Raw genomic sequence first — 13,938 nt, forward strand, 5'->3', positions numbered from 1 at the left:
AGCTTGCTGGCATTGAGGCCTGCGGGCGGCAGTGAGCGCCCCTTCAGGACCATGCCATCAGAGGGGACCAGTCCAGCCTGGTGTGGGCGCTCCCGGGCGGTGCCTGGCTGGCGCAGTGTAAGCAGCGAGCGGGATGGCTGGTGGTTTGCCAGGCAGGAGGGGTTCCCAGGGGGCGGCCTGGGGTGATGGTGGGCAGAGCCGGAGCGGCTGGAGGTGGGCGGTAGTGGCAGAAGGCGGCTGGTGAGCAGTAAGAAAGCGATGGGGGCAGTGGAATGGGCGTCTCCATGAGGTCAAAGAGCTGTTGCATGTGGGTACCAGAGCGAGTGAGGAAGAGGATGAACAGGACCCTAGTGGTGTGGCTCAGTGGATAGAGCGTTGGCCTGGGGACTGAAGGGTCCCAGGTTCCATTCTAGTCAAGGGCACATGCTCCGGTTGTGGGCTCAATCCCCAGTAGGGGCGTGCAGGAGGCAGCCAATCAACGATTCTCTCTCATCATTGATGTTTCTCTCTCTCTCTCCCTTTCCCTTCCTCTCTGAAATCAATAAAAATATATTTTAAAAAGGAAAAAAAAAAGAGAGGATGAACAGGGATATAGAGGAGGACAAAAATAGAGACCTCAGGGAGTTGGGGTGAGGTAATTCTGTCTGGGTATGAGCTGGGAGCAGCGGTCAGGGAGCCGCAAGGCCTGCTGTAGGCTGCCTGAGACCAGCTCCATCCTCTCCGCTGAGGTCTGTACCCCAAATAGCTAAGGACAGTGAGATGAGACAAGTTTATTTGCTCTGGGTGTGGCCTGGGCATCAGGGTTTTTAAAGCTACATTTATAACATGGAGCAGAGTTTGAGAAACACGGTTGAAGACAGAGAACCATGCTCTGACAGAGAGAAAGAGACAGTCAGGGGAGCAATGAGAAGGCACAGGGGCTGGCATGGGAGGGGGTGGCTGACCAGAGAACATGGTCTTGGGGAGCAGCTGGTAAGGGGCGCATGTCCAGGTTGGAGATGAGCTTATGGGGATGTTGTGGTCTTCCCCTGTTGAATCAGGGAGTGAACAGGGTGAGAGAGACAGAAAGACAGAGACAGAAACAAAGAGACAGAGACAGAAGACAGAACCCAGGGCTAAAAAAAAAAAAAAAGAAAAGAAAGAAAAGAACCAACCCAGGGCCCATCGTCCGTCCTGCACTGAGGTGGAGAGGCCACTAGAGGGAGTGCTGCGCGCACACATGCGGGACTGGCCCCAGCAGGCAGCCGGTGGTACGGTTCAAGGCCTTTTTCTGACAGCTTCTATGTTCCAAGTTCAGATTTTGCAGCCACGCCCCCTGGGTTGGACTCCAGGTCCCACTATTTCCAAGGCCCTGTGACCTTGGCCAGGTTACCCGACCATTCCGTGACCCAGTTCCACCAGCGGTCCAAGGGGCCCAGGGTCCCCTGTCCTTCCTGAGGCTGGCGGGAGGATGGATGAGGCTCAGGCCACACTGGGGCTGGCTGGGCGTCCTGGTGGCGGAGGAGGCTTGCCACTGCCTCCATCTCTCTCTGCTTCTCCTGCAGCCCCTCAGCCCAGCCCTGCCCTGCCCAGGCCAGAGCCAGAGCCAGAAATGGAGGCCAACCTTCTTGGTTAGGGCCGTGGTCGGCAAACCGCGGCTCGCGAGCCACATGCGGCTCTTTGGCCCCTTCAGTGTGGCTCTTCCACAAAATACCACATGCGGGCACGCACGTACAGTGCGATTGAAACTTCGTGGCCCCATGCGCAGAAGTCAGTATTTTGTGGAAAGAGCCCGGTATTTTGTGGAAGAGCCACACTCAAGGGGCCAAAGAGCCACATGTGGCTCGCAAGCCGTGGTTTGCCGAACCACAGTTTGCCGACCACTGCCCTAGGGAATAGGAGCAGTTATTATTCCCGTTCCACATCAGGAGAAACCGAGGCACAGAAGACAACTGCCTTGTCCAAGGTCATGTCGTCAATGAACGGTGGAGGTAGGATTCAAACCCAGGCAGTTTGCAGCCAGTTTCACACAAACCTCTGGGGGCTCAGAGCTGGGCTCAAATCCCCTCTGGGTTAGTGCTGTTTTCAGCACTAAGTGAGAAAGCGATGGCCGGTGCTGGGCATGGAGTACCTGACATTGAAAAAATGCTCCCCTGCTTCCTTCCAACCCGAATATTACTTGGCTGCCAGAGTGGGGGCTGACCTGAGAGTCTGGACCTGTTCCACCTCCAGACTGTGGCCAGGCTGCGGTGGGGACTGGGAAAGGTGGGTGGATAGGAGAGGGGAGTGGGCTTTAACTGGCCCCTCCAGGCCCCACTGCCACAGCTTCCTGAGGCCAGAGGAGTAGGGGAGGGAGGGGGTAGTTTGGGGAAAACCCTGAGTCTATTGGGGATGCTGATCCAGGCTCTGGCCTGAGGCCCAGCTGCCTAGGGCAGAAAGCCTGGGGACAAGCCAGGCAGGCGAAGCACCTGGACAGCAGAGCTGGGAAGGAAGAGGGCCTCGGGCCAGGCCACCCTCCGGCAGAGCCAGGGGCCAAGGTACTGGGAGGGCCCTCGCAGGCCCTCAGGCTTGAACCCCAGCCCACTGCACCTGGACTCCTCCCTGCTCTAAAGCACCACACAGCACTGCCTCTCAAACACCAAAGCCCTATGGCCGCCCCAGACAGGCTACAGGGAAAGCAAGGTGGTTACCGAGGCGTAGTCTCCCACCTGCCAGTGCAACTGTAACTAAGAGCCAATAGTTACTGAGCACTTTTCATGGGCTGGACCAGGTCCTCGGCCCTTTGCATGCTTTAACTCACTCGCCCTGATGACCCTGAGGTCTAACCAAGTTATTTAGCCCACCTGTGCCTCAGTATTCTTTCCTGTAAAATGGGGATAACGATAGCTAGCTCCTACCTCCTAGACCCGTGGTCGGCAAACCGCGGCTCGCGAGCCACATGCAGCTCTTTGGCCCCTTGAGTATGGCTCTTCCACAAAATACCATGTGCGAGTGTGCACGTACAGTGTGATCGAAACTTCATGGCCCATGCGCAGAAGTCGGTATTTTGTGGAAGAGCCACACTGAAGGGGCCAAAGAGCCGCATGTGGCTCACGAGCCACGGTTTGCCGAGCCGCAGTTTGCCGACCATTGGGTTAGGGAACAGCAGAGGCTGAGGTGGGGGTGGCCTCCGTGCCTCGGTTTCCTGCTCAGTCTTGCTGTTGCTCTTGTCTTGTAAACCTCACCGGTGGCTCATCCTGGCCTTGGTCTCACCCTTCCGGCTCCCGGACCAGCACCTGCCCTCGCCTGGTAACCAATGACCCCTGGAGCAAGGTCACTGCCTGGGGCCCAGGTGGCTTAGAAGGGGTGCTTCTTCCCAGCCATTCTCCTAACTGCCCCTCACCCTCTCCTGCCAGGCCAGTGGTGTCCTCATCCTCAGGTGTGCAGATGCCCCACCCCACCCCCGCCCCCTCGAGGCTGCGGGCCTCTCCCACCCCAGCAGCCTCTGTTCTGTCCTTGCTCTCACAAGGGTCTAGCCAGCTCTGACTTTTAAAAAATGATTTGCCAGTATTTAAAAACTCAGGATGTTGCATCCTAAGATCCGGATTTCTAACTTCTCTTGAAAAACTGGAAGCTCTGAGCATCCGAGTCCACATTCCCACTTGACAGCGGTGGGCCACAGGGGAGGGAAAGCCTCCATTCAGATGGGCGGGGCTCTCCAGTTTACCACCGTCCCTGCCCAAGCCGTGTGCCCCGCTCACAGTGCCCCCTGGCCCCTGTTAGGATCTCAGTCACAACCTGTGTAGGGAGAACTGTAGGAACTGTGCCCAAGAGGGTTCGTGCCAACATGTCCACACTGCAGCCTTGCAGCACTGGCCACCGGCAGGCAGAAGTGCAGAGAGGGAGGGGTGGGGTACCCCAGAAATGAGAGCAGACCCTCAGGGACAAGGAATCCTGGAGACCAGAGAGCTGCTCAGGGTCCTCAGCTGTTCATAAAACTTCATAGTCCAGCCGAAACCGGCTTGGCTCAGTGGATAGAGCGTCGGCCTGCGGACTGAAAGGTCCCAGGTTCGATTCCGGTCAAGGGCATGTACCTGGGTTGCGGGCACATCCCCAGTAGGTGGTGTGCAGGAGGCAGCTGATCGATGTTTCTAACTCTCTATCTCTCTCCCTTCCTCTCTGTAAAAAATCAATAAAATATATTTTAAAAAAAAACAAAACTTCATAGTCCAGCTGCCCAGGGCAAACTGCACGCACGCACACACACACACACACACACACACACACACACCACCCCACTGTCCAGTCCGTCAGCAGATCCTGCCACTCCTCGCCTCCCCTGCTCCCCCTGCGAGTAGCTGTCTTCTCCCACCTGGCTGGGTGCGGAGCCCTCCTCACTCCACTCTTACCCCCCACAGTCTGTCTTCCCACAGCAGCCAGAGGAAGCCTACTGAGCCTTAAGACACGCCTCCCACCTCACTCAGGTCATAGCCCAGGCTCAGGTGGCCCTGAATAGAGCGTCCTTCTCGCCTCCTGCTCCTCCCATGGTCCCACCTGCATAGTCTAAGTCCCTCCCCATGAGCCCCAAATGTGACAGTGAGTGCGTGGGGAGACCCCCCAGCATCCACTCTCCGCGCTGGACTGGTCTGCCCTCCCCTCTGCAGCTGGTGCCTTCCGGGGTCCATCGATGGCCCCAGCCTGGGTGGTCCTGGCCCTTGCAGTTGCCAGGCTGCAGCTGCACTCAGTGGCCTCACACATCCCTTGACGCGTCTCTCTCATCAAACATTCCCTGTTTGTTGTTTTCTTCCCTCACTGGAATGGATGAGGGTAGGATTCTTCTGTCTTGTTTATCGGAAACAGTGCCCAGCACACAGGAGACACAAGATAAATATCTGGTAATTGAATGAATGAATGAGTGAATGAATGAATAAACATGTAAAATGAGGGCCATTACAGTGCCAAGTATGCACAGATGCAGGGGCTGGGGCCTGAGTCAGATCCTGCGTGTCGCCCGGGGTGGCGGTGCAGTCGCACAGGGCCGAGGACCTGGGGTTTGGCGCTCTGGGGTTGGCATCTTGCAGTTCCGGCCATTTCATCTTTGGGTCTGTAAGTGACGTCTGATGGGACAGTGGAGCGTGCCCCAGGAGCTTGCCGCCCTCCCAGGTCCTGGCTGGCTCTCGGCACCCACTCCTTGCCCCCACCCAGTCACCGCTCTGTCCTTCGTCTGGCCGGGGGCTGGGGGTGAAGATTCAGTGTCAGGTGTGCAATAGGGTGGCCTGGGGCGCCTGCGAGGACCTGCACTGGTCCCACATGTATCCCTGTGCCCAAGGGAACAGGACATTAGGTAGCAAATAAGAAACAGCATGACAGCCCAGGCCGGTGTGGCTCGGTTGCTTGGAGCGTCGGTTGGTACACCAAAGGGTGACGGGTGTGATTTCCTGTCCGGCACATACCCAGGATGAACAGGACCCTGGCCGGTTTGGCTCAGTGGAGAGAGTGTCAGCCTGCGGACTGAAGGGTCCTGGGTTCGATTCCGGTCAAGGGCACATGCCTGGGTTGCGGCCTCGATCCCCAGTGGGGGGCACAGGAGGCAGCCGATCAATGATTCTCTCTCATCATTGATGTTTCTATCTTTCTCTCCCTCTCCCTTCCTCTCTGAAATCAATAAAAATATATTTTTTTAAAATTTAAAGAAACACCATGACGGCCTGAGAGAGAGACCTGGGTAGGAAGGAAAAGCCTGTTCCTGCTTTCTGAAAGGGACCCTCCCCCTCCCCATTCTGTGTGTACCGGCCCTGGCCCTGATGTCAGGTGCTCACACCTCACAGATGTTGAGTGCTTCACCCCTGGGAACTGCTGCTGTTATTCAGGACCCTGCAATTAGAGAGAAACGGCCCCAGAAGAGAAAGCCCTCCGGCTCCTGAGACAGCTGCTGGTCTTTCTCTCCCAGGTGACTGGCCCAGGCCAGGAAGAAAACATTCCCCGTCCCGTGGCCCGTTTCCGGGTCTGCATGTGAGCAGGGGCTGAGGATGAGCCGGGGCGAGCCCCTTCCTCCCTGGCCTCAGTGGTCTCATCTGCCAGCTGGGTCCCTGCCCTGCACGTCTCCCTCTGGCGGTGACAGTGGGTGTGCACGTGCTTTGCCAACGAAATCATGGGTAGAAGTGCAGGTGGTGGTCATGGTTCCTCTGAAGGGTCCCTGGGTCAGGGCTCGATGTCTGCCCCCCCCGAAATGTCCAAAGAGGGTCTCGCTTTAAGCCTTGAGGGATGGGCGACAGGAGACCAGGCCTGATGGTGACTCCAGGCCCAGGTGTCAGGAGGTAACTGCAGACCAGACCCTCGGTGGCTGCAGCCCCTGGTGGTCCCCGCAGGTCCTGGGAGTGGCCTCAGTGGCCTGCGACCCCAGTGGTGTCTGCAGACCTCGAGGGCACCCGGAAGCACCGGGCATCTCGTTCCCCTCCCTCCATCCTGCCTAAGCCCCCATCTCTCCCAGCCTAGAATTTGAACAATTCTCCAGGATCCACTTAATTAGCCAAGCTCGTTAACTCCCACAGGCTTCTCCTCCCCACCTAATTAACTGACTTAATTAGGGCTTACAGGCCGGCTCCACCCAGCCCCCTCCTGCTCCTACCCTGCCCACCTCCTCCAGGCCCCTGGCTCAGCCACGCCTTGCCAGGCAGGGCACAGAGCATGGATGAGACCTCCACCTGTGTCCCTCCCTTAGCCCAGAGCACCAGGACAGTGCCCCCCCCCCCCAGCAGCCCTGAGGCTGGAGTGCGAAGGGGGACAGGGAGGTGGGTGGGGAGAGGGATGGAAATGTATAAAATGAAATTGGATGTGAGGAGGAGGTGAGGCTGGCGTGGATGGATGGGCTGAGCAGCAGGCGGTTGGGGGCCTGGATTCTGGAGCCTGCCTGGGTTCGAGTCCCAGCTAGTGTGCGAACTTCAGCGAACGCTTCATTCTGTCTTAGATACATAATGACCATAACCACCTCAGTGTTACTGTGAGGTTTAAATGAGTTGATAGGGGGCAGACTAGAGGGGGCCAATGGGGGAGGAGGAAGGGCGAGAAGGGGACATATGTAATACTCTCAACAATAAAGATTTTAAAATTTTTAAAAAAGGAGTTGACCTGTGTAAAATGCTCGGAGCCCGCCTGGCACAGATCTGTGCTGTTACAGAAGCGGGTGGGGAGGAACAGAGGTCCTGAGGGTGGGGGGCTGGAGGATGGAGGGGAAAGCCAGAGGGTGCTGCTCCTAGGCGTCAGGGGGACCCCCAGGCAGCTCCGAGATGCCAGGAATGGACAAGGCCTGGGGCCTGCACTTGGGCTGCTGACTGGGAGGGGCCAAGGGCCTGAGAGAGGGCAGAGGGATAAACAGCAAGAAGGGCTCATCCCAGGGTGTCCCGATCCCTCGCCAGGACCTCTGCACTCTGTGCCTCAGTTTCTCCACCTGGGGGAAGGCCTCGCCTTGGGGGGGGGGGTACCTGGCTTACTCTAGATGCCTAATAAATGTCCAGAGACTCAATCCTGAGCAGGGAGATGGCATGAAAAGCATGTGGGCCCGGCCAGTGCGGCTCAGTGATTGAGCATCGACCTATGAACCAGGAGGTGATGGCTCAGTTCCCGGTCAGGGCACATGGCCAGGTTGTGGGCTCAGTCCCCAGTGGGGAGCGTGCAGGAGGCAGCCGATCAATGGTTCTCTCTCATCATTAATCTTTCTATTTCTCTCCTCTCCTCTCCTCTCCTCTCTGAAATCAATACAAATATTTTTTTTTAAAAAAAGAAAAGCATTTGTGGGGAGGAGCTCAGCTGCCCTTGACCTGCCCTGGAACCAAAACAAAGCAAAGCAAGAGGGCTGTGCTGGCAGCAGGCAGGACGCAGGTCGGACACAGGCGAGGCCTCCTGGAGCTGGAGTGGAGAAGGACAGGGTTTGAGCTGCTGGGCAGGCTCCGGGGAAAGATGGCCCGTCAGCCAGTGCGTGGGAAGGGGCCCTGAGCACTGGAGTGGCCCTTTGCCTCTTTATCTCACAATGTCACCTGTTTGGTGTGATTAGTGTAGTGTCTCCCTGCCACGCGAGTGGAAACTCCTGCAGACGAGGATGGCCCACTCAGCCCACCCTTTTATCTTAAAGTCCTCACATGGCAGGTCCCCACTAACAATGGGAGTGAAGGGTGCATGGATGCCTTGGCCGGGAGTCCAGAGCTTCCTGATGCTTAGAGGGAAAGGGGCCCCATGTGGCAGCCCAGGCACCCACTCTGCACGCTCAGCTATGAGCCCCCCAGCCCCTCACGGGGCCCCAAGAACAACCACCCCGAGGGGGCAGGAGCTGGTGTCCAAGGATTCAAGGACTCCGGGGCAGGCTGAGCTCCCGCTGGGAATCCCCTCGCACAAACTGGGATGCTGAGGACGCAGTGACTATGGGGACAGAGAGGAGGCTCTTGAGTTTACCCCTGCCTTTTTAAACCCTTCAGAAACCCACAGTTATCCTTGGTGCAAAGAGCGTGGGGTTGCAATTGATAGCGACCCAAGTGCAGCTGACATAGCACAAAACGGACTCTTGGATGGCACACCTGAAAAGCCCAGCCTTCAGGCCTGGCTGGATCCAGGGGCTCAAATGATGGCAGGAGGTTCTGACTCTCCATCTCTTGGCTCTGCTGTCTGCTGTGTTGGCTTCCTCCTCCAGAGGGTCTCCCCGGGGAGCGGCTCCAGGCCGACATCCCACCCTCTGCCAGTGCAATGGGAAGGGAGTTCCACCCAACCGGCTTGGCTTGGGGCACAGATCCACCTCAGACACAATCACGATGGCCAGGGGCTGCGTTGCAAGCCGCCCCTAGAGCCGACCAGGTAAGCCCCTCCATCAGAACCCCTAATGAGTACAGAAGGGTATGTCAAGAAATGTGGGTCCCCGAAGGAACGCTGGGTTCTGTTGGTAAAAGATGGGGGACATCTGATGCTGAATAGCTGAGTTCTACTCCACTTGGGACAGGTGGGCATCAAGCCAGACCCAGGGCCCTGTTCTAAGGACTGGTCATTTGTAGCAGACTGGTGGTCTGTTCCCCGCCCATAGCTCCCTGGCCCCCTCCCCACTCCAACTTGGCAGCATCCTCTTCACACACACCCAAACCCTCCCCCCCCCCTCCCCCCGGCTCCGGCCCGGCCCCAGGGCCTTCTCTGCTCCAGCCTGCTCTGCCTGCAGCCCACAGCACTGCCTTCCCTCAGCAGCTCCCACCAAGGACCCACAGGAGCTGGGGTAGAACACATGTGCTGTGCACTCCATGCATGTTCTACACGGTCTCTGAGAGCCCCCATGGGGTTCGCCGCCAGTTGCTTGCCTGGTAACCTGCCTGATAACGCGCCCCTGGTCACTGCCTTCCTGTTTCTTCTCCGCTGGCCTCCCCGGGACCGCCCGCCAAGTCAACTGTTTGCTCTCAAACCAGCTTGTGCAGGGTCTGTTTCTGGGAAATCCAAACTAGGACATCTTCAAAGCCAGCCCCAGGGGGTGTACCAGACAGCGCTGTTTCCTCCCAAAGGCCTTCGGTCCCGGGGGTGCCAGGAAGGCGGCCTGTTCCCCAGGGGACTGGGGACTGGACCCACACTGAGTAGCCCTGCCTGGGTTCTGAGGGTCCCAGATGGGGCCCCCGCTCCCCGGAACGAAAGACAGTGGAGAGGAGAGGAGACCCATCCGGGCTCACTCCACACCTTCCAAGAGAAACAGCCACATCCCATCCCACGGGCACCAGCATTCAGAGCCGCCAGAGCAACGGGCACGGATGGCAGGGGACCAGGCGGTCGGATGTACTCCCCGCTCCCATGCTTCTCCGAGTCAGAAATGAGGTCATTTTAGATGGTTCTTGGACCTGGTTTTAGGAAACAGAATCACACAATGAAAACGTTATTTGGGGTTTTCTTCAAGATCCCATTTAAAAACACTTCCAGCCCGGCCGGCGTGGCTCAGTGGTTGAGCATCAACCCATGAACCAGGAGGTCACGGTTCAATTCCCAGGTAGGGCACATGCCTGGTTGCAGGCTCAATCCCCAGTGTGGGGTGTGCAGGAGGCAGCTGAGCAATGATTCTCTCCCATCACTGATGTTTCTCTCTCTCCCTCTCCCTTCCTCTCAATAAAAATATTTTTTAAAAAAATAAAAATAAAAACACTTTCACTGAATAGGCTTTAATTACTTGGAAAGAAAATACAGAAAAGTGAAAACCTGTGCAGATCCACAGCTAGAATCAATGTAAACATTTTATCATAATTGTGTCAGATGTTTTTAATTTTGAAAAAAAAGAAAGAAGTGACAGAGGAGGATGAATTCCCGTTATCGGCCCCACCCCAGGCCCATTTCCTGCATTTTGTTCCCAAGGGCAACACCCCGTTATTGAGGAGATGTTCTCCCCGTATCAGTCGGCAGGCTTTTAGCTGCAGAAACAGAATTCCCTTCAAAGCAGCGAGTCCGACTCAGCAGCTCCGCGCGGTCACAAAGGGCAGGCCCTCCCTCCCCACTCGGCGGGCGCGGGCGCTTGCCAGCATCAGTGGCTTCCTGCTGGCCCGGCCACACTTGCATTTCCACATCAGAGGTGGGAACTCATCAGAACTCTCACTGGAACACTGTGTTTCTCACTTCAGCAGAAACTCTCCAAAAAGGCTCGGAGAGACTCAGAGCTCCCTCGCCCCGGCTGCTGTGCACCCGGCGGCGCTGCCCACTGTCTCGTCTGACCCTCGCAGGTTCTGGAGGGATTCCTGGTTTCCCTCCTCAGCAATGACTTAACCGGGGCTCCCTGGGGCCCTGGAAGCTCCCGCTGCTAGCGGAGCTCCTGTCAGCAGCTTCTTCTGTAACCTTCGCCCAAAATGTCATCATCTCCAGCTCCCTACACCCAATCGGCTCTGAGCGGCTCAGCCACCTTGCCACCAGGGTCCCTGATTATGCTGTAGGGGCTGGTCACCAGCAGCAACATCCTGGGCATGATGGTGGCCATGGGGGAGGGGTTCTTCCTATACAACAAGACCTTCATGATGCAGGTCAACAAGCCAGGAACACCTCTCTCTGTTATGATCTCTCTCTCTCTCTCTCTCTCTCTCTCTCTCACCTCTCTCTGTCATGATCTCTCTCTCTCTCCTCTGTCCCCTCCCTTCCACCCTCTCTAAAAATCAATGGAGCTGGGCCAGCATGACTCAGTGGTTGAGCGTTGACCTACAAACCAAGAGGTCACCTTTGGATTCCCAGTCAGGGCACATGCCCGGGATGTAGGCTCGATCCCCAGTAGGGGGCATGCAGGAGGCAGCCAATTGATGTTTCTCTCTCATCGATGTTTCCATCTCTCTCTTTTAAAAAATCAATAAAAATATTTTTAAAATTGATTTCAGAGAGGAAGAGAGAGTGAGAGAGATAGAAACATCAATGTTGAGAGAGAACCATTGATCGGCTGCCTCCTGCACACCCCACACTGGTGGCTGAGCCCACAACCCCGACATGTGCCCTGATCAGGATTCAAACTGTGACCTGCTGGTTCATAGGTCGACAATCAACCACTGAGCCATGCCTGCCGGGCTGAAAACATTAAAAAAAAAAAAAAAAAAAAAAAGAAAAGAAAAGGAAAGGAAAGAAAAGAAAAAAAAAGAATACATTTCTTCCCTCTTCCTCTTTCTCTAGCCTCCCTCTACTGCTGGCCCTATGACTCATACTTCTCCATTAGTTTGTTTGAGGCAATAAGACCTTACATGAAGAGGATTAGAACAAAATTAGGGTGAAATTTGAAACTTGGGAACACTGGTGGGACAGGGAGGGGTGAGAGAGGAAAGGGAGATGTAGAGGAGGTATCTTGGAGGATCCCTTGTTTGGGGAATAAAATATTCTAGACAGGAAGCGAAGTGTATAAGGCGCAGAGGTGTGAGAAAGCGGATGTTTTAGGCACACTGGCTGAGGTCAAGGCTGAACAGAGAAGAGGCGGCTTCAGTAGGAGACCCCATAGGCTAAGGGGTTGAACGCCAGGATAGTTACCCTAGAGCAGTGGTCGGCAAACCGCGGCTCGAGAGCCACATGCGGCTCTTTGGCCCCTTGAGTGTGGCTCTTCCACAAAATACCACGTGCGGGCGCACACGTACAGTGGGATTGAAACTTTGTGGCCCATGCCCAGAAGTCGGTTTTCCGAAAGGAGATAGATGAAACAAGTATACAAGACGAGTGTGGATGGGAACGTTGGAAGGGGTCAACCTCAGCGAACGTACCTCAATCAGATTGAGGACGTTTTTAGCAAAGGCCAGCTTAGGAGTACCCTAATGAAGTTAATAACAATGTACCTACCTATATAGTTTAAGTTTAAAAAATTTGGCTCTCAAAAGAAATTTCAATCGTTGTACTGTTGATATTTGGCTCTGTTGACTAATGAGTTTGCCGACCACTGGCCTAGAGGTAACTGGGAGTCGTTGGCAATTTTAACGAGAAGAGCAACCCAATCCACTTTGTATTTTACAGAGCTGTTGGGCACATACGAGTTGGGTTCTAGAAAAAGAAAAAAAGTCTAGGTAGAGGCAGGAAGGAGGCAGGTTAGGAACTAAAACATTGTTCTCGCTAGCAGAGGTTTCGTACAGATGGCCCATGGGCCAGATTCGCCCCCCCAAAAATGTTTCATTTGGTCCATTCAGTATTTCTGAATTTTGGAAATTTAGAAGATGTTTTGTTAGAATATGGCTTCCCTGCTTCTGCTGAAAAAATTGTCTGTCCATGAAGGGCCCACAGTGCTCCAGTTTGCTTCACCCCCACCACTCCCTACCACCTGACACCTGGCCCCAGTCACTAAGGTATGTGACCTGTAAGTACTTGAGTTTGCAACCCCTGGCTCTAAAACTTCTAGAAAAAGTCAAGGTGGTTGGGAAGAGTATGCTGGGTGAAAACAAAAAACTCATCCCTGAACAAAGAGTTGGAAGAAATAGAGAAGGCATGGGGTTTGGGGGAACTTCCTCCTTAGGGAAGCAGTGTTGCTGGGGCTGCGTGGATGAGGCTACAAAGGAGACAGAATGCTGTCCCTATCTCATCTCCATCCTCATCCACCTCACTTACAGGCCGAACAGACCATGTCCCTGCACACCTGGGTGATGCCCTTGCACATGGTGCTCCCTGTGCCTGGAATCCCCTTTCCTCCCTTCCGTCTGGTGAGCACTGCGCATTCCAAAATGTCACTGCCTTTTACAACCGGTGGAGAGGCGGCTGGGGCTGGCCATGACCCCCAAAGCCCCAGTTTATGACCTCTTCTCTGGGTAGGTTGTTAGTTCTCGAGGTCTGGCTCAAATAGGATGGATGGAAGCATAGATGGGTAGCTGCATGCATGCGTGGATGCATAGGTGGCTGCATGGTTGCATGGGAGACAGAAGAACGGATATAAATGAATGCATATCCTATTGCAGAGCTTCGATGTTTTCCTCCTTGAAATAGACACAGGCTCCACCCCACAAGAGCAGACTGGGACAGTCTGGGACAATCTGGTCCCGCAGGGCCAGGAGGATGGACCAGGTCACCCTCTCAGACTCCCCCGAGTCCTCTCTAACCTCGTTCTCGCCCCCTCGTGGGCTCTGACCTAGAAAGACGGGATGGGAGGATAGAGAGGAAGCCCACCGGCGCTAGGACCCAGCGAGGCCGGAAAGCGGGGTCGGGGCGCCGCGCGCTGCTCCCTCCGCGCGGGGGAGAACCGGCGCCCCGCGGCGCGCGGCCGTTCGGCGCGGCGGGACGGAGAGCGCGCGACGGGTGAGTGCGAGAGCGCAATGGCGCACATCGAGCGAGTCGGATAAAGGTGCCGGGGCGCGCGGCTCAGAGGGTGAAGTCGCGAATTGTCTCGAAGGGTGCGCCCGCGGCGGAATGCCTAAGCCACGAAGCTCGATTGAGAGCAACCCAGACGTACCCAGTATCGGCGACCGATCCCTTAGCTCACCTAAAACTCAGCCTAATGCTATAACTGGCCAGGGAGTCATCATGGTACTTCGCCGCCTGAGA

This window comes from Myotis lucifugus, unplaced genomic scaffold (assembly GCF_000147115.1).
Source record: "Myotis lucifugus unplaced genomic scaffold, Myoluc2.0 scaffold_678, whole genome shotgun sequence".
Lineage (NCBI taxonomy): Eukaryota > Metazoa > Chordata > Mammalia > Chiroptera > Vespertilionidae > Myotis > Myotis lucifugus.